Genomic DNA, 24,283 nt, shown 5'->3' with positions numbered 1-24,283 from the left:
ACCAGGAGTATTTCCACACTCCCTTGGAGCAAGGCAAGCCAGAGCCCTCATTTGCATGATTGCATTACAATGCCACGGTTTAATATGATAATTTTTTTCATAATTAAAATTTTGTAGAAATGATAAAATGATATACTCATGGCTTTGATGTGTTACTGGTAGGTTCATAATTGGACTGAATAGGATTACTATTTTGCAAGCTTAATGATGCCAAGATACCATTGGGTTAGTAGATCACTGTCCATGATTACTTTGTGATCATGCTTCAATTATCAAGTTGTTAGCAGTAGCTTGATCATATTATTCATTGGACTACTAGTTGGATATTGTTAAGACTTGAATCACAATGATACCGGAGTTACAGAGAAGTAACCTGGGGATAAATTCCTTCATTTGTTGATCAAGTGCCACTAAACCGAGCTTCATAGTGCAATAACATTTTTCTTTATGAGGGGCCCCTGACTCGGGCTACCGTGTGCACTTTTATCGGTATCACCAAAGAGGGAAGGTCAGGTGTCCGCGCTACCCTGTTCAGGTTAGCAGCGATAATCTTGTGAGCTTGGTTTAGTCTATATGTACCGGGTCCCGATGGGGATAGTAACATGTCAAACAACGACACAAGAGGACACCCAATGCATGCCCCAAGGGCATGTCCGTGATATAGTAAAAGTATTATACGGTCGACAAATTTTGTTGCACAAAGGTCCATGGTGTGGGAAAAGTGTGTGACCCTTGCAGAGTGTAATAATCTATTCGAATAGCCGAGTCCAACGTATTGGACATGGTCCGTACTAAGTCTAAATGTCTGATCAACACCAATGATGGGATGACTTGTTTTAATGATGGAAGAATTCCTCTCAGAATGACTGACGAGGTAAGAGAATTTAGTAGAAAGACGTTGATGATCTTGAGGTAATCACGGGGTGATCATGAGATTAGTTGGTTTGACTAGATATTCAAGGGTAAGCGTCACCATGTGACCTTAAACAACGGTAACTATTGTAGGCCACCATCAGCATCATGCTCCTAAGTCGTCGTTGCCAAAATCACCGGCTTCTTCTTCTTTGATACCACTTTTTAGAATTAGTGCATGGCTCGCAGTCAATCTACCGAGGATCAAGAAATCACACAAGCACGACACCGAGATTTTGTTAACGTGGTTCACGGATACGACTACATCCCTGACGCCTGACTACGGGCGCTCCTCCCCATGACAACGCTACAATACCGCACTCCGGCCGCACGGGCGCCGACACACGTTGTCGGTAACCCCACGTGCATGTGCTATTATGTTGGCATATGTTACATCGTGTGTCTACCCCCTCATTATATAAGAGGCCTTGGATACAAGTGTCCAATTAGGAAACAACTCCATATACTATCTAAACATAATACAACCCCCAGGCCAATTGTAACCTACCTTGTACACTACATTCGACACAACTATAACAGTTCCAGTGACAGAGAGCAGGAGCATAAACTTCGTACTTAACAAGCAACCAACCTTGAAACTAAAGTTCCCTTTTAAATTAACTGGAGCGGGACCAATGTTATCTCTAAGAAAATTTTGGACATTCGGAAAATCTTAGTAAAACCAAAGATGAGAAAACAAACAGCCACCCTTCTAGTGGTAGATAATAAATAGACATACGATAAATCACGAGTGGACATAGTTCCACGCGAGGCTGTAATCTTAACCACGCACTCCTTCAAGATGCGTGCAGTATACATACCAATAATCATGTATAAAATGCTTCAGCATTTCATAATGATAGTATTAACTTACGTATGCCATACATCAATAACTACACCGGACCCACAATTTTAAATAGGAGAGTTACTCTACATTTATGTGGAGCAGCTGGCCAATGCTAACCTGCACTAATGACGGACTACATTTTCTTCCCTTTTCTATCCACCACGTTGATCCCTTCAATAAGCCAAATACCATGGCGTTCAGGTAGGGGCCGCAGCTCCATGCCGCGTGAGGGCTATCTGCACTAAGCTATATTGAACTATGATGCACAACCGAATTCCTTAGATGTATCACTTTGTTACCCAAAAAAATCAGTTGGTTCATTCTTCATAGGTAACTCGAATTATGAAAAATACAATTTGTATTTTAAAATGCAACCTTAATAAAGAAAGTATATCAATTAACAGAACATCAGGCAAAATTTAATAGGACAATCAAGATATATTTTTACACGGCTTAATAGAGAATACTGAGACATCACCAATATGACTTTGGTTTTGATCTCAGGTTTACAATCATACTTTGGATGTTAATCAAAAATTACAATACACATTTGTGAACAAATTAGGGACATCAAAATACACTCACGAATTTCTAACTGAACTTAACAATATGAAAATATCTACAAGCTATATTTAATTATCAAAATATATTTGAGCAACTTTATCATGGTTGCAGCTAAGTTCGTGTGCTCGGTCGATGGTCTATGTACTAGTAGTACTGTATTAGTCGATAAATGTATGTTTAATCAATGTGCCAGTAGTATGCTAGGCTTCTTTTGATGAGTGACATTAATACTCCACTAATCCATAGTACTATGAGTGCACTGAACAATCTACTAGTGTAACAAAAAGAAGAAGAACTAACTTCACTACTCCATACCGCAGGCTGGGTGAGTAGTTTTAACTAGGAATAGGCCTCATTTACTACCGCCCAGGTCACGAATGTTAATTGCACTGATGGGTAGCCTGCCACCCTGCATCCTGATCGTAAACACACCAGTCTTTCTGCATTAAATTCAGTTATAGCTGGCCCATGTCTACTTTATTAACGTTGTGTATTCACTCACTTATCCATGTGTATTGCCGCAGTATCCAATCAATCGCTATATTAAGTACGAATCGTCTAGCAGCAATCATCGATCAGGATAACATCCTCGCGTGCCACCATGTACCAAAAATTCGCGTCCATAGACATACCCTGATATAGTTTTGGACTATGTGCATCCCCTAATTGCAGAACCATCGAGCGCATAAGGCATGGGCCATAACAGATGCATTAAATGAACGGATGCAAATCAATATTAAGGACAATTAAGTTGTCGGTATCACTCTCGTGTGGTGGAATTGACCCCTATGGTCGGTCATCGGTCCTTTCCTGACGATGGTGTTTGTCCTTGTTGTCTATTTGATTTGTACCTACAGTAGCTGGGACGTCTTTGTTTCTTACAATGTGATTTATGTAGGCTTGGACAGCTCACTCACCTAGCCAATCATATAGTGGGTGGGATGTTGGGACCAATCCGATTGAACCCCAGCATGCATTGTTCTAAAAAGTGGCCCATGGACGAATGGATACCAACCACATATCCTGCCTAAAATTCCTATCTTCTCAACTGCACATGGCCGTGTTGCCCCTTCTCAATGTCGGTCTCTCTCCATGGTAGCCTAATTGAAAGGTCTTTAGCCTCCTGGCGAGCGTTGCGATGGATTGGCTTCCTTCTTCAGCCTCACATGTTTTGTTGCACCCGCACCTCTAGACACACAGTACAAATCGTGTTTCCATTTCACTATGATTATCAGTCACGCATGAACGAAATGAATGTAAGATCAGTGTATTCGTAACAATATATTCCTAGTTTCCATCTCATATTCCTGGTCTTGTAGAGGGACATGGCAGGATAACAATAAATTTATTTTTGGACAGAGCAAGAATAAACGCCCAAGGGCGCATTCTATTGCTGCTGCAGCAGCAGCTAGGCCAGCCCCTGTTCTGAGACCGAGAAGACCCGAGTTTTTGTACTCCCTCCATCCTGAAATTTAGTAGTGCATATTAATTTTTATTAACGTTAAAATTTGCAAACTTTGACCGAGTTAACAAAAAATTCATTAACATCTAGAATATCAAAACAATACGATTAGATGCATCTTGAATACAGTTTAATGTAGTATATATTTCTTATTGTAAATATAAAAATAACTTTCTTTATAAAACTGATCAAAGTTTGTGACATTTGACTTTTGCAAAAAAAACTAATGTGCATTGTATTATGCGGTAATCGTCTCTACAAGCTCTAACAAAATCCTCAGAAGAAGAAGAAAAGTAGTTTTGCTAGTTCCCAGTCGACTTAGAATTAGTTACTCCCTCCATCTGAATGCATGGGCGACGAAGACATCCAATGTGAGAGAAAAGGATTTGCGCTCATAATCGCATCCTTTAATTACTGGATTTCCATTGTGAACGAGTTGAGTAATTAAGGTAATAACTGCTGACGAAACTGGCACCATGGTTGGTTGTGTTATTGCTTCAAGCTTTTCTGCTATTGCAGTATTTTCTTCAGGAGCTCGTATTCCTTGCCTCTTGTGGGGAACTGGCGCTATAGCGCTCATCGTGTGCAGGTGGGCTGGCCCATTCTTAATATTCTTGTTCCAGCTCGCAAAGATTTTTTTATGGGGTCAGCCAGTAATTTCAACCAGTTTTCCCGCTCGGTTATTCCTAGTGGCTTTTATTTAATCAAAAAATGCATGTATAATTTAACATTTTGAAAGAAAATAAAAATGTAAAAATATTCAAGGATATTGAAAAATGTCACTCCCTCCGATCAATATTAACTAACACTTCTTTAATATAATTTCAGTAAAATTGTACTAAGGGATCGTCAGTAAATATGGATTTGAGGAAGTGGCAGAATTAAAAATAATCGTCGATTTAAAAAAAATTCTTTAATTTGAAAAATAATTAATCAATTAAAAATGTTCATTACCTTGAGAAACAATATGAAAATGTAAAAAGTGTTCACAAATTTAATGAAATTAGGATAAAGAATTTCATGAAATTTGCAAAACCCATGAATCTAAGACAATAATCTTGAATTTGATAAAAAAAGGTCGCGAATTGGAAAATATGTTCAAAACATGCAATAAAAGAAATTGATTTACAAAAATGTTCATGATTGGAAAATATTGGATTTTAATATTATTCCATTGATTTTAGAATAGTGTTCATGAATTTTAAAATATTCAAGAAAAAATAACGAAAACAAAAAATAACGATGAACCAAAAAATAGGGAAAGAAAAAATAACGAAACAAAAAATAAAAAATAAAGATGAACCAAAAAATAGGGAAAGAAAAAAATGCAAAACTATTCAAGAAAAAGCGATGCAGAACCTTCTAGAACATTTACGAAAATGATTGAAAGGTACTAAAATTGGAAATACTCTCCCATGCCTACATGGGTCAGCCAGCTTCGGAAACTATGCCAGTGGGGGTTTGCGTAGTGGGAAAGCATTATTTGGCGGTTGCGTCTGGTATAGGGAGCTGCTATGTACGTCAGCTATGGGTACATGCATTCTCGTCGTCAAGTGCATGATCAATACCCGACCACTCCCATCTCCGTCGTGGCCTCGATGCCGGTGAACGACCACCGCTACGGTCATCCGCCTCTGTTCCCTCTCTCTCTGTTTAAAACTGACAGGGGCCCACCTGTGAGTGAGTCTACTCTCGCCCGAAGCGTTATGCAAGTGGAGGCGTAAACTGAGTTAACGCCTTCGACGTGACCGCCCCATGGATTTTCTGGATTTTCGTTTTAGTTCAATCTAAACTAGAATTTTGACCAAACTTTGTGGGACGAAGGTCCATGGTGTGGCTAAAGTGCGAGACCCTTGCAGAGTGTAAGAATCTATTTGAATAGTTGAGTCCACAATATTGGACACAGTTCTTACTAAGTCTCACACCCTGATCAACAACGGTGATGGGATAACTTGTTTAATGAAGGACGAACTCATCCCAGAATGACTGATGGGGTAAGAATTTGTCAGAAAGACATTGATGATTTTGAGGTAATCACGGGGTGATCATGGGATTAGATGTTTGACTAGATATTCAAGGGTAAGGATGACCATCTGACCTTAAACGATGGTACCTATTGTACACAACCATCAACATCGCGCTCCTAAGTCATTGTTGCCAAAATCACCGCCGTCTTCTGCTTTGATACCACTTCTTAGAATTTCGGAGGCTCCTAGTCGATCTAGCGAGGATCAAGAATCACACGAGCACGATACCGAGATTTTGTTAACGAGTTTATTTCAATTCAGAATATAAATGTTAAATTTACTAGAGGAAACTAGGTTGGGAATGAAGCTGAGTGGAAGAGTTGTTTGCCAAAGGGTTGGAAAATAGGCCTCCACAAAATATTTCATTTTTTCTTGGACTTGTCCTTATTTTTCTATGGGTTTAGGTAAATTTTTCTGACATTTCGTCATTCCTTGGCAACTTTTTTTTCGTGATTTCTCCAAAATTCTGAATCATTCCCATAATACTCCTGGGCCTCTTTTATATCTTTTCATAATCTCTTGGGCTTTTGGAAAGAGGAGTGGGGCCAGCGCATAACCGGTGGACACAACAAAAGGAAATCACTATTAGAGACAATTAAGTTGTCGGTGTCACTCTTGTTTGGTGGAATTAACCATCGGTCCTTTCTTGACGCTGTTGTTTGTCCTTGTTGTCATTTTCGTAAGTACCTACAGTAGGTGGGATGTCTTTGTATGGTAGGATGTGATTTAAGAAGGCTTGGACAGCTCTCTCACCTGGCCAATCAAATAGTGGGTGGGATGTTGGGACCAATCCGGTTGCACGAGGCGTGCATTGCTGTAAAAAGTCGGCCCACGAAAGAATAGATACCAACCATGTATCCTTCCTAAAATTCCTAGCTTCTCACCTGCACATGGTCGTGCTGCCCCTTCTCACTGTCCTTCTCTCTCCATGGTAGCCTGATTGAAAGGTCTCTGGCCTCTTGGCGAGCGCTGCGATGGACTGGCTTCCTTCTGGACACATAGTAAAAATCATGTTTCCATTTCAACTTCCTAGTCTTACAGAGGCACATGGCAGGATAACAATCAATATATTTTGGACTGACCAAGAATAAACGCCCGAGGGCGCATTCTATTGCATCAGCAACAATAGCCGGGCCAGCCCCAGTACTGAGAGTGATAAGACCCTAGTCTTTCTACTCCCTCCATCCTAAAATTTAGTAGTGCATATTAAATTTTTCTTAACATTAAAATTTGCAACCTTCTATCGAGTTAACAAAAAAAATATTAACATCTAGAATATCAAATAAAAACCATTAAATGCATCATGAATACATTTTAATGTGGTATATATTTCTTATTGTAAATATAAAATAACTTTCTTTATTAACGTGATAAAAGTTTGTGAAGTTTGACTTTGGCCACAAAAACAAATGTGCACTGTATTATGCGGTCATCGTTACTACAAGCTCTAAGGAAATCCTCAAAAGAAAAAGAAAAACAGTTTTGCTAGTTCTCAATTGACTTAGAATTAGTTACCCCCTCCATTTGAATGCATGGTGCATATTACCAACGTGCGGGGCGACAAAGACAGCCGATGTGTGAGAGAGGGATTTGCGCTCATAATCGCATCCTTTAATTACTGGATTTTCATTCTGATCGGGCTCAGTAGTTGAGGTAATAACTGCGGACGAAACTGTCACCATGGTTGGTTGTGTTATTGCTTGGAGCTTTTCTGCTATTGCAGTATTTTCTTTGGGAGCTCCTATTCCCCGCCTCTTATGGGGAATTGGCACTATAACACGCATCTGGTGCGGGTGGGCTTGCCCATGCTTAAGCTTCTTGTTCCAACTTGCAAGGATCGTTTTTTTGGGGTCAGCCTGTTATTTCAGCCAGTTTTCCTGTTGCGTTGTTCCTAGTGGCTTTTATTTATCCAAAAAATGCATGTATAATTTTACATTTTGATAAAAAAATAAAATTGTAAAACTATTGAAGGATATGGAAAAATATTACTCCCTCCGATCAATATTAGTTGACACTGCTTTAGTATAATTTCTGTAATATTGTACTAAGGCATCGTTAATTGATATGGATTTGAGGGAGTAAGAGATTTAAAAAATGCTCGTCAATTTTAAAAAAAATGAATTTGAAAAAAATGTTAATCTGTTAAAAATATTCATTAATTTGAAAAAAATATGAAAATGTAACAGTTTTCACAATGTTTACAAAATTTGAATATATTATTTATGTAGTTTGCAAAACCCATGAATCTAAGACAATAATTTCGAATTTCCTAAAATAATGGTCACGAATTGGAAAATATGTTTAAAACATGCAATAAAGATATTGATTTACAATAATGTTCATGATGTTACTATTTATTAATTATATGTATATATGTATATATTATTGGATTAAATATAGTTTTCACTGATATTATAGTAGTGTTCAGGAATTTTAAAATATTCATGAACTAAAGAAAGCAAAAAAAAGAACGAAAAGGAAAAAAGGAAAAATAAAGATGAACCAAAAAATCGAAAAAGAACAAAAATGGAAAAAACGTCAAGAAATAAATGCAAAACAATTCAAGAAAATCCGGTGCAGAACCTTCTAGAACCTTTACAAAAATGGTTGACAGGTCCTAAAATTGGAAATACTGGCCCTTGCCTACATGGGCCGGCCAGCTTCCGAAACTTTGCTAGTAGGGGTTTGCGTAGCGGGATATAAGGAGCTCCTATGTACGTCAGCTCTGGGTACAAGTGTGTTCGTCGTCAAGCTCACGATCCATACCCGCCCTCTCCCACCTCCATCGTGGCCTCTACACCGGCGAACGTCCACCGGTACGCTCGCCCGCCTGTATTCCCTCTCTCTATGATTAAAACTGACAAGGGCCCCACCTGTGCATGATTCTACTCTCTCCCGAAGCTTTATCCAAGTGGAAGCGTAAACCAAGTTTATGCCTTCTATGTGGCCACCCCAGGGATTTTTTGGACTTTTGTTTCAATTCAATCTAAACCAAAATTTTGACCGAATATTGGTCGTACATTACTTTTAAACCACAATTCCAAATTTGTTGGGGTTTTTTTGCGTTATTTCTCTTTAAGCTTCTTTATTTGCAGGAAAAATATTATTTTTCTCTACTGTCTAGAATTTCTCGACAGAGAAAAATGCTCTCCGTGATATGTATAAATACAATCAAAAATGTTTTTCAGAATGATTTAAATATTTGAAGACCAGTAGTATTTTCACACTCCCTTGGAGCAAGGCAAGCCAGAGCTCTCATTTCCATCATTGCATTACAATGCCATGGTTTAATATGATAATTTTTCCATAATTAGAATTATATAGAAATGATTTGCTCATCTCTGGGATGTGTTACTGCCAGGTTGATAACAGGATTAAATATGACTAGTATTTTGCAAGCTTGATGCATGATACCAACATGCCATTAGGTTAGTAGATCACTGTCCATGATTACTACGTGATAATGTCTCAATTATCAAGTTGGTAGCAGTAGCCTGATCATATTATTCATTGGACTACTAGTTGAATACTGTTAAGACTTGAATCGCAATGATATCGGAGTAACTAAGAAGTCACATGGGGATAAATTCCTTCATTCGTTGATCAAGTGCCATTGAACCGAACTTCAGAGTGCAATCGCATTTGCCTTTATGGGGGTGGGGGGGCTGACTCGGGCTACCATGTGCACTCTTATCGGTACCACCAAAGAGGGAAGGTCATGCATCTGTGCTACCCTGATCAGGTAGGCGGCGATAATATTGTGAGCCTGGTTTAGTCTATGTGGTACTGGGTCCCAATGGGGACAGTATTAGCCACGAGGTGGCACCTGTCCAACAGCGACGCAAGAGGACACCCAACGTATGACCCAAGGGCATGTCGATGATACAGTAAAAGTGTCATAAGATAGACAAGTTTTGTTAGACGAAGGTCCATGGTGTGGGTAAAGTGCGAGACTGTTGCAGAGTGTAATAATCTATAGGAATAGGCGAGTCCACGGTATTGGAAACAGTTCGTACTTAGTCTCACTGTCTGATCAACACCAATGATGGGATGACTTGTTTAAATGATGGAAGAACTCATCTCAGAATGACTGACGAGGTAAGAATTTGGTAGAAAGACGTTGATGATCTTGAGGTAATCACGGGGTGATCATGAGATTAGTTGGTTTCACTAGATATTCAAGGGTAAGGGTCACCATGTGACCTTAAACGATGGTAACTATTGTAGGCCACCATCCACATCATGCTCCTAAGCCGTCGTTGCCAAAATCACCGGCTTCTTCTTCTTTGATGCCACTTTTTAGAATTAGTGCGTGGCTCGCAGTCAATCTATAGAGGATCAAGAAATCACATAGGCACGACACCGAGATTTTGTTAACATGGTTCACGGATACGACTACATCCCCGGCGCCTGACTACGGGCGCTCCTCCCCATGACTGCGCTACAATACCGCAGTCCGGCCGCACGGGCGCCGACACACGTTGTCGGCTACCCCACGTGCATGTGCTATTATGTTGCATATGTTACATCGTGTGTCTACCCCATCATTATATAAGAGGCCTTGGATACAAGTGTCCAATTAGTAAACAACTTCATATACTATATAAACATAATACAACCCCCAGTCCAATTGTAACCTATCTTGTACACTACATTCGACACAACTCTAACAGTTCTAGTGACAGAAAGCAGGAGCATAAACTTCGTACTTAACAAGCAAGCAAACCTTGAAAGTAAAGTTCCCTTTTAAATTAACTGGAGCGGGACCAATGTTTTCTTTAAGAAAATTTTGGACATTCTGAAAATCTTAGTAAAATAAAAGATGAGAAAACAAACAGCCACCCTTCTAGTGGTAGATAATAAATAGACATGTGATAAATCACGAGTGGACATAGTTCCACGCGAGGCTATAATCTTAACCACGCATTCCTTCAAGATGCGTTCAGTATACATACAAATAATCATGTATAAATTGCTTCAGCATTTCATAATGATAGTATTAACTTACGTATGCCAGACATCAATAACTACACCGGACCCACAATTTTAAATAGGAGAGTTACTCTTCATTTATGTGGAGCAGCGTGGCAATGCTAACCTGCACTAATGACGGCCTACATTTTCTTCCCTTTTCTATCCACCACGCTGATCCCTTCGATTACCCAAATACCATGGCGTTCAGGTAGGGGACGCAGCTCCATGCCGCGTGAGGGCTACCTGCACTAAGCTATATTGAACTATGACGCAAAACAAAATCCTTAGATGTATCACTTTCTTACCCAAAAAAATCAGTTGGTTCATTCGTCATAATTAACTTGAATTATGAAAAATACAATTTGTATTTTAAAATGCAACCTTAATAAAGAAAGTACATCAATTAACAAAACATCAGGCGAAAATTAATAGGACAGTCAAGATATATTTTTACACGTCTTAATAGAGAATACTGAGACATCACCAATATGACTTTGGTTTTGATCTCAGCTTTACAATCATACTTTGGATGTTAAACAAAAATTACAATACACATTTGTGAACAAATTAGGGACATCAAAATTCACTCACGAATTTCTAACTGAACTTAACAATATGAAAATATCTACAAGCTGTATTTAATTACCAAAAAATATATGAGCAAGTTTATCATGGTTGCAGCTAAGTTCGTGTGCTCGGCCAATGATCTATGTACTAGTAGTACTGTATTAGTCGATAAATGTATGTTTAACCACAGTAGTATTGCAGCTAGGCTTCTTTTGATGAGTGACATTAATACTCCACTAATCCATAGTACTATGAGTGCACTGAACAATCTACTAGCGTAATAAAAAGAAGAAGAACTAACTGCACTACTTACCGCAGGCTGGGTGAGTACTTTTAACTAGGAACAGGCCTCATTTACTACAGCCCAGGTCACGAATGTTAAATGCACTGATGGGTAGCCTGCCACCTTGCACCCTGATCATAAACACACAAGTCTTTCTGCATTAAATTCAGTTATAGCTGGCCCATGTCTACTTTATTAACGTTGTGTATTCACTCACTTATCCATGTGTATTGCCGCAGTATCCAATCAATCGCTATATTAAGTACGAATCGTCTAGCAGCAATCATCGATCAGGATAACATCCTCGCGTGCCACCATGTACCAAAAATTCGCGTCCATAGACATACCCTGATATAGTTTTGGACTATGTGCATCCCCTAATTGCAGAACCATCGAGCGCATAAGGCATGGGCCATAACAGATGCATTAAATGAACGGATGCAAATCAATATTAAGGACAATTAAGTTGTCGGTATCACTCTCGTGTGGTGGAATTGACCCCTATGGTCGGTCATCGGTCCTTTCCTGACGATGGTGTTTGTCCTTGTTGTCTATTTGATTTGTACCTACAGTAGCTGGGACGTCTTTGTTTCTTACGATGTGATTTATGTAGGCTTGGACAGCTCACTCACCTAGCCAATCATATAGTGGGTGGGATGTTGGGACCAATCCGATTGAACCCCAGCATGCATTGTTCTAAAAAGTGGCCCATGGACGAATGGATACCAACCATGTATCCTGCCTAAAATTCCTATCTTCTCAACTGCACATGGCCGTGTTGCCCCTTCTCAATGTCGGTCTCTCTCCATGGTAGCCTAATTGAAAGGTCTTTAGCCTCCTGGTGAGCGTTGCGATGGATTGGCTTCCTTCTTCAGCCTCACATGTTTTGTTGCACCCGCACCTCTAGACACACAGTACAAATCATGTTTCCATTTCACTATGATTATCAGTCACGCATGAACGAAATGAATGTAAGATCAGTGTATTCGTAACAATATATTCCTAGTTTCCATCTCATATTCCTGGTCTTGTAGAGGGACAAGGCAGGATAACAATAAATTTATTTTTGGACAGAGCAAGAATAAACGCCCAAGGGCGCATTCTATTGCTGCTGCAGCAGCAGCTAGGCCAGCCCCTGTTCTGAGACCGAGAAGACCCGAGTTTTTGTACTCCCTCCATCCTGAAATTTAGTAGTGCATATTAATTTTTATTAACGTTAAAATTTGCAAACTTTGACCGAGTTAACAAAAAATTCATTAACATCTAGAATATCAAAACAATACGATTAGATGCATCTTGAATACAGTTTAATGTGGTATATATTTCTTATTGTAAATATAAAAATAACTTTCTTTATAAACCTGATCAAAGTTTGTGACATTTGACTTTTGCGAAAAAAACTAATGTGCATTGTATTATGCTGTAATCGTCTCTACAAGCTCTAACAAAATCCTCAAAAGAAGAAGAAAAGTAGTTTTGCTAGTTCCCAGTCGACTTAGAGTTAGTTACTCCCTCCATCTGAATGCATGGGCGACGAAGACATCCAATGTGAGAGAAAAGGATTTGCGCTCATAATCGCATCCTTTAATTACTGGATTTCCATTGTGAACGAGTTGAGTAATTAAGGTAATAACTGCTGACGAAACTGGCACCATGGTTGGTTGTGTTATTGCTTCAAGCTTTTCTGCTATTGCAGTATTTTCTTCAGGAGCTCGTATTCCTTGCCTCTTGTGGGGAACTGGCGCTATAGCGCTCATCGTGTGCAGGTGGGCTGGCCCATTCTTAATATTCTTGTTACAGCTCGCAAAGATTTTTTGTGGGGTCAGCCAGTAATTTCAACCAGTTTTCCCGCTCGGTTATTCCTAGTGGCTTTTATTTAATCAAAAAATGCATGTATAATTTAACATTTTGAAAGAAAATAAAAATGTAAAAATATTCAAGGATATTGAAAAATGTCACTCCCTCCGATCAATATTAACTAACACTTCTTTAATATAATTTCAGTAAAATTGTACTAAGGGATCGTCAGTAAATATGGATTTGAGGAAGTGGCAGAATTAAAAATAATCGTCGATTTAAAAAAAATCTTTAATTTGAAAAATAATTAATCAATTAAAAATGTTCATTACCTTGAGAAACAATATGAAAATGTAAAAAGTGTTCACAAATTTAATGAAATTAGGATAAAGAATTTCATGAAATTTGCAAAACCCATGAATCTAAGACAATAATCTTGAATTTGATAAAAAAAGGTCGCGAATTGGAAAATATGTTCAAAACATGCAATAAAAGAAATTGATTTACAAAAATGTTCATGATTGGAAAATATTGGATTTTAATATTATTCCATTGATTTTGAATAGTGTTCACGAATTTTAAAATATTCATGAACTAAACAAAGGAAAAAATAACGAAAACAAAAAATAAAAAATAAAGATGAACCAAAAAATAGGGAAAGAAAAAAAATGCAAAACTATTCAAGAAAAAGCGATGCGGAACCTTCTATAACATTTACGAAAATGATTGAAAGGTACTAAAATTGGAAATACTCTCCCATGCCTACATGGGTCAGCCAGCTTCGGAAACTATGCCAGTGGGGGTTTGCGTAGTGGAAAAGCATTATTTGGCGGTTGCGTCTGGTATAGGGAGCTGCTATGTACGTCAGCTACGGGTACATGCATTCTCGTCGTCAAGTGCATGATCAATACCCGACCACTCCCATCTCCGTCGTGGCCTCGACGCCGGTGAACGACCACCGCTACGGTCATCCGCCTCTGTTCCCTCTCTCTCTCTGTTTAAAACTGACAGGGGGGCCACCTGTGAGTGAGTCTACTCTCGCCCGAAGCGTTATGCAAGTGGAGGCGTAAACTGAGTTAACGCCTTCGACGTGACCGCCCCATGGATTTTCTGGATTTTCATTTTAGTTCAATCTAAACTAGAATTTTGACCAAACTTTGTGGGACGAAGGTCCATGGTGTGGCTAAAGTGCGAGACCCTTGCAGAGTGTAAGAATCTATTCGAATAGTTGAGTCCACAGTATTGGACACAGTTCTTAGTAAGTCTCACACCCTGATCAACAACGGTGATGGGATAACTTGTTTAATGAAGGACGAACTCATCCCAGAATGACTGATGGGGTAAGAATTTGTCAGAAAGACGTTGATGATTTTGAGGTAATCACGGGGTGATCATGGGATTAGATGTTTGACTAGATATTCAAGGGTAAGGATGACCATCTGACCTTAAACGATGGTACCTATTGTACGCAACCATCAACATCGCGCTCCTAAGTCATTGTTGCCAAAATCACCGCCGTCTTCTGCTTTGATACCACTTCTTAGAATTTCGGAGGCTCCTAGTCGATCTAGCGAGGATCAAGAATCACACGAGCACGATACCGAGATTTTGTTAACGAGTTTATTTCAATTCAGAATATAAATGTTAAATTTACTAGAGGAAACTAGGTTGGGAATGAAGCTGAGTGGAAGAGTTGTTTACCAAAGGGTTGGAAAATAGGCCTCCACAAAATATTTCATTTTTTCTTGGACTTGTCCTTATTTTTCTATGGGTTTAGGTAAATTTTTCTGACATTTCGTCATTCCTTGGCGACTTTTTTTTCGTGATTTCTCCAAAATTCTGAATCATTCCCATAATACTCCTGGGCCTCTTTTATATCTTTTCATAATCTCTTGGGCTTTTGGAAAGAGGAGCGGGGCCAGCGCATAACCGGCGGACACAACAAAAGGAAATCACTATTAGAGACAATTAAGTTGTCGGTGTCACTCTTGTTTGGTGGAATTGACCATCGGTCCTTTCTTGACGCTGTTGTTTGTCCTTGTTGTCATTTTCGTAGGTACCTACAGTAGGTGGGATGTCTTTGTATGGTAGGATGTGATTTAAGAAGGCTTGGACAGCTCACTCACCTGACCAATCAAATAGTGGGTGGGATGTTGGGACCAATCCGGTTGCACGAGGCGTGCATTGCTGTAAAAAGTCGGCCCACGAAAGAATAGATACCAACCATGTATCCTTCCTAAAATTCCTAGCTTCTCACCTGCACATGGTCGTGCTGCCCCTTCTCACTGTCCTTCTCTCTCCATGGTAACCTGATTGAAAGGTCTCTGGCCTCTTGGCGAGCGCTGCGATGGACTGGCTTCCTTCCGGACACATAGTAAAAATCATGTTTCCATTCCAACTTCCTAGTCTTACAGAGGCACATGGCAGGATAACAATCAATATATTTTGGACTGACCAAGAATAAACGCCCGAGGGCGCATTCTATTGCATCAGCAACAATAGCTGGGCCAGCCCCAGTACTGAGAGTGATAAGACCCTAGTCTTTCTACTCCCTCCATCCTAAAATTTAGTAGTGCATATTAAATTTTTCTTAACATTAAAATTTGCAACCTTCTATCGAGTTAACAAAAAAAATATTAACATCTAGAATATCAAATAAAAACCATTAAATGCATCATGAATACATTTTAATGTGGTATATATTTCTTATTGTAAATATAAAATAACTTTATTTATTAACGTGATAAAAGTTTGTGAAGTTTGACTTTGGCCACAAAAACGAATGTGCACTGTATTATGCGGTCATCGTTGTTACAAGCTCTAAGGAAATCCTCAAAAGAAAAAGAAAAACAGTTTTGCTAGTTCTCAATTGACTTAGAATTAGTTACCCCCTCCATTTGAATGCATGGTGCATATTACCAACGTGCGGGGCGACAAAGACATCCGATGTGTGAGAGAGGGATTTGCGCTCATAATCGCATCCTTTTAATTACTGGATTATCATTCTGATCGGGCTCAGTAGTTGAGGTAATAACTGCGGACGAAACTGTCACCATGGTTGGTTGTGTTATTGCTTGGAGCTTTTCTGCTATTGCAGTATTTTCTTTGGGAGCTCCTATTCCCCGCCTCTTATGGGGAATTGGCACTATAACACGCATCTGGTGCGGGTGGGCTGGCCCATGCTTAAGCTTCTTGTTCCAACTTGCAAGGATCGTTTTTTGGGGTCAGCCTATTATTTCAGCCAGTTTTCCTGTTGCGTTGTTCCTAGTGGCTTTTATTTATCCAAAAAATGCATGTATAATTTTACATTTTGATAAAAAAATAAAATTGTAAAACTATTGAAGGATATGGAAAAATATTACTCCCTCCGATCAATATTAGTTGACACTGCTTTAGTATAATTTCTGTAATATTGTACTAAGGCATCGTTAATTGATATGGATTTGAGGGAGTAAGAGATTTAAAAAATGCTCGTCAATTTTTAAAAAAATGAATTTGAAAAAATGTTAATCTGTTAAAAATATTCATTAATTTGAAAAACAATATGAAAATGTAACAGTTTTCACAATGTTTACAAAATTTGAATATATTATTTATGTAGTTTGCAAAACCCATGAATCTAAGACAATAATTTCGAATTTCCTAAAATAATGGTCACGAATTGGAAAATATGTTTAAAACATGCAATAAAGATATTGATTTACAATAATGTTCATGATGTTACTATTTATTAATTATATATATATGCATATATTATTGGATTAAATATAGTTTTCACTGATATTATAGTAGTGTTGAGGAATTTTAAAATATTCATGAACTAAAGAAAGCAAAAAAAAGAACGAAAACAAAAAAAGGAAAAATAAAGATGAACCAAAAAATCGAAAAAGAACAAAAATGGAAAAAACGTCAAGAAATAAATGCAAAACAATTCAAGAAAATCCGGTGCAGAACCTTCTAGAACCTTTACAAAAATGGTTGACAGGTCCTAAAATTGGAAATACTGGCCCTTGCCTACATGGGCCGGCCAGCTTCCGAAACTTTGCTAGTAGGGGTTTGCGTAGCGGGATATAAGGAGCTCCTATGTACGTCAGCTCTGGGTACAAGTGTGTTCGTCGTCAAGCTCACGATCCATACCCGCCCTCTCCCACCTCCATCGTGGCCTCTACACCGGCGAACGTCCACCGGTACGCTCGCCCGCCTGTATTCCCTCTCTCTATGTTTAAAACTGACAAGGGCCCCACCTGTGCATGATTCTACTCTCTCCCGAAGCTTTATCCAAGTGGAAGCGTAAACCAAGTTTATGCCTTCTATGTGGCCACCCCAGGGATTTTTTGGACTTTTGTTTCAATTCAATCTAAACCAAAATTTTGACCGAATATTGGTCGTACATTACTTTTAAACCACAATTCCAAATTTGTTGGGTTTCTTTGCGTTATTTCTCTTTAAGCTTCTTTATTTGCAGGAAAAATATTATTTTTCTCTACTGTCTAGAATTTCTCGACAGAGAAAAATGCTCTCCGTGATATGTATAAATACAATCAAAAATGTTTTTCAGAATGATTTAAATATTTGAAGACCAGTAGTATTTTCACACTCCCTTGGAGCAAGGCAAGCCAGAGCTCTCATTTCCATCGTTGCATTACAATGCCATGGTTTAATATGATAATTTTTCCATAATTAGAATTATATAGAAATGATTTGCTCATCTCCGGGATGTGTTACTGCCAGGTTGATAACAGGATTAAATATGACTAGTATTTTGCAAGCTTGATGCATGATACCAACATGCCATTAGGTTAGTAGATCACTGTCCATGATTACTACGTGATAATGTCTCAATTATCAAGTTGGTAGCAGTAGCCTGATCATATTATTCATTGGACTACTAGTTGAATACTGTTAAGACTTGAATCGCAATGATATCGGAGTAACTAAGAAGTCACATGGGGATAAATTCCTTCATTCGTTGATCAAGTGCCATTGAACCGAGCTTCAGAGTGCAATCGCATTTGCCTTTATGGGGGTGGGGGGGCTGACTCGGGCTACCATGTGCACTCTTATCGGTACCACCAAAGAGGGAAGGTCATGCATCTGTGCTACCCTGATCAGGTAGGCGGCGATAATATTGTGAGCCTGGTTTAGTCTATGTGGTACTGGGTCCCAATGGGGACAGTATTAGCCACGAGGTGGCACCTGTCCAACAGCGACGCAAGAGGACACCCAATGTATGACCCAAGGGCATGTCGATGATACAGTAAAAGTGTCATAAGATAGACAAGTTTTGTTAGACGAAGGTCCATGGTGTGGGTAAAGTGCAAGACTGTTGCAGAGTGTAATAATCTATAGGAATAGGCGAGTCCACGGTATTGGAAACAGTTCGTACTTAGTCTCACTGTCTGATCAACACCAATGATGGGATGACTTGTTTAAATGATGGAAGAACTCATCTCAGAATGACTGACGAGGTAAGAATTTGGTAGAAAGACGTTGATGATCTTGAGGTAATCACGGGGTGATCATGAGATTAGTTGGTTTCACTAGATATTCAAGGGTAAGGGTCACCATGTGACCTTAAACGATGGTAACTATTGTAGGCCACCATCAACATCATGCTCCTAAGCCGTCGTTGCCAAAATCACCGGCTTCTTCTTCTTTGATGCCACTTTTTAGAATTAGTGCGTGGCTCGGAGTCAATCTATAGAGGATCAAGAAATCACATAAGCACGACACCGAGATTTTGTTAACATGGTTCACGGATACGACAACATCCCCGGCGCCTGACTACGGGCGCTCCTCCCCATGACTGCGCTACAATACCGCAGTCCGGCCGCACGGGCGCCGACACACGTTGTCGGCTACCCCACGTGCATGTGCTATTATGTTGCATATGTTACATCGTGTGTCTACCCCATCATTATATAAGAGGCCTTGGATACAAGTGTCCAATTAGTAAACAACTTCATATACTATATAAACATAATACAACCCCCAGTCCAATTGTAACCTATCTTGTACACTACATTCGACACAACTCTAACAGTTCTAGTGACAGAAAGCAGGAGCATAAACTTCGTACTTAACAAGCAAGCAAACCTTGAAAGTAAAGTTCCCTTTTAAATTAACTGGAGCGGGACCAATGTTTTCTTTAAGAAAATTTTGGACATTCTGAAAATCTTAGTAAAATAAAAGATGAGAAAACAAACAGCCACCCTTCTAGTGGTAGATAATAAATAGACATGCGATAAATCATGAGTGGACATAGTTCCACGCGAGGCTATAATCTTAACCACGCATTCCTTCAAGATGCGTTCAGTATACATACAAATAATCATGTATAAATTGCTTCAGCATTTCATAATGATAGTATTAACTTACGTATGCCAGACATCAATAACTACATCGGACCCACAATTTTAAATAGGAGAGTTACTCTTCATTTATGTGGAGCAGCGTGCCAATGCTAACCTGCACTAATGACGGCCTACATTTTCTTCCCTTTTCTATCCACCACGCTGATCCCTTCGATAAGCCAAATACCATGGCGTTCAGGTAGGGGACGCAGCTCCATGCCGCGTGAGGGCTACCGGCACTAAGCTATATTGAACTATGACGCACAACAAAATCCTTAGATGTATCACTTTCTTACCCAAAAAAATCAGTTGGTTCATTCGTCATAGTTAACTTGAATTATGAAAAATACAATTTGTATTTTAAAATGCAACCTTAATAAAGAAAGTACATCAATTAACAAAACATCAGGCGAAAGTTAATAGGACAGTCAAGATATATTTTTACACGTCTTAATAGAGAATACTGAGACATCACCAATATGACTTTGGTTTTGATCTCAGCTTTACAATCATACTTTGGATGTTAAACAAAAATTACAATACACATTTGTGAACAAATTAGGGACATCAAAATTCACTCACGAATTTCTAACTGAACTTAACAATATGAAAATATCTACAAGTTGTATTTAATTACCAAAATATATATGAGCAAGTTTATCATGGTTGCAGCTAAGTTCGTGTGCTCGGCCAATGATCTATGTACTAGTAGTACTGTATTAGTCGATAAATGTATGTTTAACCACAGTAGTATTGCAGCTAGGCTTCTTTTGATGAGTGACATTAATACTCCACTAATCCATAGTACTATGAGTGCGCTGAACAATCTACTAGCGTAATAAAAAGAAGAAGAACTAACTGCACTACTTACCGCAGGCTGGGTGAGTAGTTTTAACTAGGAACAGGCCTCATTTACTACAGCCCAGGTCACGAATGTTAAATGCACTGATGGGTAGCCTGCCACCTTGCACCCTGATCATAAACACACAAGTCTTTCTGCATTAAATTCAGTTATAGCTGGCCCATGTCTACTTTATTAACGTTGTGTATTCACTCACTTATCCATGTGTATTGTCGCAGTATCCAATCAATCAATATATTAAGTACGAATCGTCTAGCAGCAATCATCGATCAGGATAACATCCTCGCGTGCCACCATGTCCAAAAAATTTGCGTCCATAGACATACCCTGATATAGTTTTAGACTATGTGCATCCCCTAATTACAGAACCATCGCCGCATAAGGCATGTGCCATAACAGATGCATTAAATGCAAGGATGCAAATCACTATTAAAGACAATTAAGTTGTCAGTATCACTCTCGTGTGGTGGAATTGACCCCTATGGTCGTTTATCGGTCCTTTCCTGATGCTGGTGTTTGTCCTTGTTGTCTATTTGATTCGTACCTACAGTAGCTGGGACGTCTTTGTTTCTTACGATGTGATTTACGAAGGCTTGGACAGCTCACTCACCTGGCCAATCATTTAGTGGGTGGGATGTTGGGACCAATCCGATTGAACCCCGGCATGCATTGTTCTAAAAAGTGGCCCATGAACGAATGGATACCAACCATGTATCCTGCCTAAAATTCCTATCTTCTCATCTGCACATGGTCGTGTTGCCCCTTCTCAATGTCGTTCTCTCTCCATGGTAGCCTAATTGAAAGGTCTTTAGCCTCCTGGCGAGCGTTGCAATGGATTGACTTCCTTCTTCAGCCTCACATGTTTTGTTGCACCCGCACCTCTAGACACACAATACAAATCATGTTTCCATTTCACTATGATTCTCAGTCATGCATGAATGAAATGAATGTAAGATCAGTGTATTCGTAACAATATATTCCTAGTTTCCATCTCAACTTCCTGGTCTTGCAGAGGGACATGGCAGGATAACAATAGATTTATTTTGGACTAAGCAAGAATAAACGCCCGAGGGCGCATTCTATTGCTGCAGCAGCAGCAGCTAGGCCAGCCCCTGTTCTGAGACTGAGAAGACCCGAGTCTTTGTACTCCCTCCATCCTGAAATTTAGTAGTGCATATTAATTTTTATTAACGTTAAAATTTGCAAACTTTGACCGAGTTAACAAAAATTTCATTAACATCAAGAATATCAAAACAATACGATTAGATGCATCTTGAATACAGTTTAATGTGGTATATATTTCTTACTGTAAATATAAAAATAACTTTCTTTATAAACCTGATCAATGTTTGTGAAGTTTGACTTTTGCGAAAAAAACTAATGTGCATTGTATTATGCGGTAACCGTGACTACAAGCTCTAACAAAATCCTCAAAATAAAAAAGAAAAATAGTTTTGCTAATTCCTAGTCGACTTAGAATTAGTTACTCCCTCCATCTGAATGCATGGGCGACGAATACATCCAATGTGAGAGAAAGGGATTTGCGCTCATAATCGCATCCTTTAATTACTGGATTTCCATTGTGAACGAGTTGAGTAATTAAGGTAATAACTGCTGACAAAATTGGCACCATGGTTGGTTGTGTTATTGCTTCAAGCTTTTCTGCTATTGCAGTATTTTCTTCAGGAGCTCCTATTCCCTGCCTCTTGTGGGGAATTGGCGCTATAACGCTCATCGTGTGCAGGTGGGCTGGCCCATTCTTAAGATTCTTGTTCCCGCTCGCAAAGATTTTTTTTGTGGGGTCAGCCAGTAATTTCAACCAGTTTTCCCGCTCCGTTCTTCCTAGTGGCTTTTATTTAATCAAAAAATGCATGTATAATTTAACATTTTGAAAGAAAATAAAAATGTAAAAATATTCAAGGATATTTAAAAATGTTACTCCCTCCGATCAATATTTACTGACACTTCCTTAGTATAATTTTAGTAAAATTGTACTCAGGGATTGTCAGTTAATATGGATTTGAGGAAGTAGCAGATTTCAAAAATGCTTCTCAATTTAAAAAAATTATCATAAATTCTAAAAAAATGTTCATTAATACAAAGAAGGTTCATTAATTTGAGCAAAAATATGAATATGTAAAAGTGTTCACAAATTTTATATAATTTGAACAAAAAATTTCATGAAGTTTGCAATACCATGAATCTAAGACAATTATCTTGAATTCGATAAAAAATAGTCACGAATTGGAATATATGTTCAAAATATGCAATAAAAGATATTGATTTACAAAAGTGTTCATGATTTTATTTTTATTAATTATATATATATATATATATATATATATTGGATTAATATATGCTTCATTAGTTTTAGAATACTGTTCAGGAATTTTAAAATATTCATGAACTATACAAAAGAAAAAAAAGGAAAACAAAAAAAGGAAAAATAAAGATGAACCAAAAAGTAGAAAAAGAAAAAAAACTCAAGAAAAAAATGCAAAACAATTCTAAGAAATCCGGTGCAGAACTTTATAGAACCATTACAAAATGGTTGAAAGGTCCTAAAATTGAAAATACGCCCTTGCCGACATGACCGTCTAGCTACAAAAACTTTGCTAGTGGGGGTTTGCGTGGCGGGAAAGCATTATTTGGCGCTTGCGTCAGATATAGGGAGCTCCTATGTATGTAAGGTATGGTACAAGCGTGCTCGTCGTCAAGCGCATGATCCATACCCGCCCTCCCCAGCTCCGTCATGGCCTCGACACCGGCGAACTCCTTGCTCTAGTGCTTCAAATGTTAGTCTCCCCAGCGCTCAACTCTCTCTCACAGACTTGGCTATGGTGGGAGAAGGATTTGAGTGGAAAGTAACTTGGGGAAGGCTAGAAATCAAGGTTTAAATGGTAGGAGTGGAAACTCATGATCTCAACACATGATTAGGTGGTTCTCTATTAGAAAATGGGTAGTTGAAGTCTAGGCACAATCTGATGGCTCTCTCCACTAAGGAAGAGGGGTTGGTGGGGTATATACAGCCTCCACTAAAAAATTCAACCGTTACACACTTTTCGCACAACTAGGTGGCATCGATCAGAAATATCGGTGGCATCGATCAGAAATATCGGTGGCATCGAGCTGTACAAAAGATATGAACGTCAGAGATCACGGTGGGATCGACTGGGGACAACCCGGAAGGACCGATGTGCAATGGCAAGGGCAAACCTTATTTCGGTAGCACCGATTGCATCAACTCGGTAGGACCGAAGTGAACCAATAGGGCACTATGATGGTTTTAATGATGATCCTGCATGTATTTTGTGTGTATCTCACAGGGGGATTTAAAAAAACCCGTGAATTAACTTGGGTCATAGGTGTGGTTTTGGCTGTTTTGACTGCATCATTTGGTGTAACTGGTTATTCTTTGCCTTGGGATCAAATTGGCTATTGTGCAGTCAAAATTGTAACAGGTGTACCTGACGCCATTCCGGTAATAAGATCGCCTTTAGTGGAGTTATTACGCGGAAGTGCTAGTGTGGGCCAATCCACTTTGACTCGTTTTTATAGTTTACATACTTTGTACTGCCTCTGCTTACTACTCCCTCCTTTCCGGTTTATAAGGCTCAATTCAAAAATCTCACCAA

The sequence above is a fragment of the Triticum dicoccoides genome, chromosome 3B (assembly GCF_002162155.2).
Source record: "Triticum dicoccoides isolate Atlit2015 ecotype Zavitan chromosome 3B, WEW_v2.0, whole genome shotgun sequence".
Lineage (NCBI taxonomy): Eukaryota > Viridiplantae > Streptophyta > Magnoliopsida > Poales > Poaceae > Triticum > Triticum dicoccoides.
Note: the sequence above shows the minus strand (reverse complement) of the source record.